This window comes from Zingiber officinale, chromosome 5A, assembly GCF_018446385.1.
Source record: "Zingiber officinale cultivar Zhangliang chromosome 5A, Zo_v1.1, whole genome shotgun sequence".
Classification (NCBI taxonomy): domain Eukaryota; kingdom Viridiplantae; phylum Streptophyta; class Magnoliopsida; order Zingiberales; family Zingiberaceae; genus Zingiber; species Zingiber officinale.
In genome coordinates, this window is record NC_055994.1 from 51,004,188 (window position 1) to 51,008,803 (window position 4,616).

Here is a 4,616-nt window from a genome sequence, read left to right on the forward strand (position 1 = left end):
TGAGGGGTTGCCATAGTTCTTGTTCATCATTCACATTTGCATTCATGGCTTGCACTTCTAAGATTGTTGGGGAAGGTTTAAGCCAATTTTGATTTGACCACTATTGGAGGTTTTGTGTCACTTGATCAATTTACTCATATGCTTCATTTAAACTTTTGTTCATCAATGACCTCCTGAATCCAATAAAGTCATGTTTGAGAAAGAAATCTGCATATAGAATAGATGCATAGTGAGCCATTTCTCTAACCCATAATGAGGGCATTGCTTCAAAAAACTTTTGAATCTCTCCCATACTTTAAATAGTGATTCTTCCTCTATTTGAGAAAAGTTCATCATTTGGTTTCTCATGAATATTGTCCTACTTGGTGGGAAAAAGTAATTCAGAAGCGTTGCTCTAATTGTTCCCAGCTTGTTATATTTTGTGGGCAAAGGGAACTCAACCAAGTCTTTGCTCTACCCTTGAGACTAAATCGAAATGCTAGTAAATGAATAGCATTTTTTGAGAGTCCTTCACACTTCACCATACTACAATATTCTTGAAATACCTTAAGATGTAAGTATATATTTTCATAATTTTCTCCTCCAAATTTGTCAGCTTGAATCATGGAAATTAGTTATGGATTAAGTTAAATGTTGACAGCATCAATATGTAGTCTTAAAATGGGATCCAATCCTTTTGCAGATATTGGTGTGAAAAATTCTCTCAAAGGCCTGCTTGATATGTTAGTGCTCAAGGTATTCTAAAAAATTATAAGAGCAAACAAAAATGCAAAATTAAAGACAAGAAAGAAAATACATAAGGAAAAATAAGAAAGAAAAAAAGAAAAATGTCTAGAGTAACTCGTATGCTAATCAACTAATGTTAATCAAAAATAGTCCTCGACAATGACACTAAAAACTTAATATGTATCCATAAGTACACGAAAACGTCATCAAGTAATAAAAGATATTGAACCATAGGGATTGTTAATTAAGCACTAGTTAACTTTGTACAGTAAATTATCTTGACAATCAAAAGTTTGGAGAAGTCTTTAAGAACTAAGGTTGAGAGAGTAGAGAGAGAGGGAGAAAGAGTTGTTGGGGGAGTTTGATTTCATTATGATAATAGTTAATGTCCCTATACATTATTCATCTCCTTACCTCTATGCCTAAACTCTTGTAGGATTTCTAACTAAAGTCTAGCATGACCCCACAAATAGTGGACTGGAGAGTTTACCCAAGTTCTAATGTCATTAAGTAAAGAAACAACTCTAAAAAGCCTAGTTAAAGGATAACCCTAAGGCCCCCCGGTCATATAATCTCTAGAGTTATCTGATTTACTTCCTAACGGTAGATTAATGCAATTAAGTAGAAGAGATAACATAGAAAGTCAGGTTAAAGGGTTACCCTCTACACAGGCCACCCCCCCCCCAGGTTATACAATCTCTAGATTGTACAAGTCACTTCCTAACATTAATTAGGAAAAACTCCTTAAACTCTAATTAGCTTCCCTTGTAGGGAATTGCTCTCCATTTTAAAAAGTTGCCTTAGAAAATAAGGATACACTCTATCACAGAGTTCCCGGTTACATATTCCAAAGCACCTACTCTACATGGCGAACAAAACTCTACATCTAAATATATTGACTTCACACACATTTTTACAAACACATACAAGGTAGAACACACAAGAATAAGTAATAAAACATGTCATTGAACAAGAAAATGACATATGAATAGTTTATACTTTAATATCACATCGTAACTACTTTCTACATCATAAGAATTGAAGAGTCTACTCCATTACAAGAGAATACAACCAATGAATGAAGAAAGTAGCAAACTATAACACAATATATAGAAATAGAGAGAAGAAATTGCTGATCTTTGAAGTCTAATGTCTTTAAAGGTATTCCCTTGCTTCAGACGTGGACGGATGGTGCAAATTGGGGGAAAAAAAAAGAGGACCTAGGATTTCCCCTAGAAAGATAAGTGAAAAAAGGGAGAAAATCCACTTTTATAGCAGGGGCACGACCCCCTTCCCTCAGCCTGCATGGTTGTGCCATATGGCATGGCCAAGCTGTGTAGACAGTAAAAGGGGATGGCCCGGCAGTGCTTATGAGGCACGGCCTGGCCATGCCCCTTTCTGTGTGTAGGAGGTATGGTCATGCCTCTTGGTACGGCCCTACCATGCCACTCTCTAGAATAAGGGCATGACCATGTCTGATAAGCATGGCCTTGCCATGGTAGTCCTTGTAGGGGAGTACAGTCTGCTCATGCTGGATTTTAGAATAGATTGCACTTGTGTTCTTTGTCCCTCTCTGCTCTATTTCACATCCTGTCAATCAAAACAAAGAAAAAGCAAATCTCCAAACATGAAGAAGTAATTATGCTAATAAAATGAATGAATAGAGTGTGATAACATAAATCATAATCAATAAATAGTAGTAAATGTGCGTCAATCAAAGTCTAAAATCATATATAATATACAAGCATCACCCTTTTCCCCTTTGGGGGAGAACCCTAGAGCTCTTCTTCTTCACAATCTATCCTCCACAGAAATGAGGGAATGCCTCAAAAAATACTGGCTTCAAGGATAAACACTCTCTTCTTTCTATTTCCATATATTGAGTCATAGTTTGCTACTTTCTTCATCTATTGGTGGTATTCTCTTGTAATAGAGTATATCCTCCTCTTTTTAGGATGTAGAGAGTAGTTTGATGTTTTAATTGATGTATGAACTGTGAATATGTCATTTTCTCGTTCAATAAAGTGTTTATGTCATGTTCTATGTGTGTTGTGCCTTATAAGTATTTGATGAAATGTGTGAATGGTGTAAACATGTAGATGTGAGGGATTAGTCACCATGCACAGGAGGTACTTTAGATCATATGACCAAGGGGCTAGTGAGAGAGGATATTCCTTTAACCAGACTTTCCAGAGTATCACCTTGAATTGAGGGATAATCCTCCTCAAGGGATTGGCTAACTAAGAGCTTAATGGGTTTACACTAATTTAATGTTAGGAAGTGACTTATATAATATAACGATTGATGACCAAGGGGCCCTCGGGTATCCCTTTAATTGGACTTTCTATGTTACCTCTTCTACTTAGTAGCATTGAATGAGAATGGTATAAACACTCTCGTGTAGACTTTAATCCTTGTTTAGAAGTAATTAAGATAACTCTAGTGATTGTATAATAAGGGGCCCTTAGTGACAAAGGATATCCCTTTAACTAGATTTTCTAGAGTTACTCCTTTACTAAATGATGTTAGAATTATTGTATCTTATCGATAATTTGGTTAGAATCTTTACATGATGATAAACATAGAGAATAAGGAAGTGGACATGTACTAAGGGCATTAATTAGCATCATAATTAAACTGAAATTCTAGAAATCATCTCCCTAAGCTCATGCCCTCTTAAGATCATCTCTCCCTCTCTCTTGCTTGCTCTTTCTCAACTCTCTCTCTCTTCTCAATCTCCTGCTCACAAGCATTCAACCAACCTTCGATCATCTAAATAACTTACTTTACAAAATCGACTAGTAATCAACAGTCTCTATGGTTCAATATATTTTTATTACTAACAGTGTGGACATGCACTTTACAACTTCATAACAAAAAGCATGGTCATGTCACACAATACATAGTTAAAAAAACTTTCAAATCACACAACTGTGTGAATTGGTACTATCTGGCCATGGGACATACTATGAGTAGCTTTTGAAATGAGACGACTATGCCTCATTGGCACAACCATAGCATGGATATGGCCATGTCAAGGAGACACGATCGTGCCATGTAAGCTATTGCCCCTATTTTTCTTTAGCACAGCCTCTCTTTGTTTGTTCTTCTGAAAAGCCTCCATACTTGTAGAAAAGTCCACAGCCAGCTCGTGTAGGCCAAGAAACCTTAAAACTAAAATAAACTTGCATTAAACTCATGAAAAAGAAACTAACAACAAGAACAAAAATATTAAAATGAACCCTTGTGATGCCTCCCAAGAAGCACTTATTTAGGGTCATGAGCTCGACCCCTAATTTAGATAAACTTGAAGCCTTTACCTTGAAGGAGAGGTGTTCCCCTCCATCATGGTAACTTTTTCTCTGGCCCTTCTCTCATCCAGGCTCTTACTAGAATGATGTATTTTTCATGTTTAGTTCTAGGCCTCTTCTCCTTGCTTGCCAGACTTGGTGCTACATCTGACGGTCTCCCTTTGAGATGATGCTCCTTCTTCTCTAGTTGAAATTCATCCAACCTAAAATAAACATTTGTAAATGCAAAAAATTAATTAGTAGCCTTGGATAAATCAAATTCTAATTTTTTTCCTTGTCGATAACCAATTAAAGTTTATGATTTTTCACATCAATCACAACTCCAATTATGGCAAGGAATGACCTTCCAAAAATAATAGGAATCTTTGGGTCCTCTTCCATCTCTAAGACCACAAAGTCTATAGGGATGATAAAGCTCCCTACCTCCACCGGCACATCCTTAATGATACCCATTGGATATCTACAAGAGTGATTAATTAATTACAGTGCCATGGTGGTTAATTTCAAGTCATTAAGTCTCACCTTCTTACAAATAGAGTATGGAATAAAACTCACACTTGCTCCTAGATTACAGTATGC

At 36.3% G+C, this 4,616-nt stretch overlaps 1 non-coding gene across 1 annotated transcript; it reads left to right on the plus strand.

Annotated features, from left to right (window-relative positions):
• The first annotated feature begins 244 nt into the window (after positions 1-244).
• LOC121983507 lies at positions 245-352 on the plus strand. The gene has a single exon (XR_006112556.1). It is a non-coding gene; the product is annotated as a small nucleolar RNA R71 (small nucleolar RNA).
• The last annotated feature ends 4,264 nt before the right edge of the window (positions 353-4,616 follow it).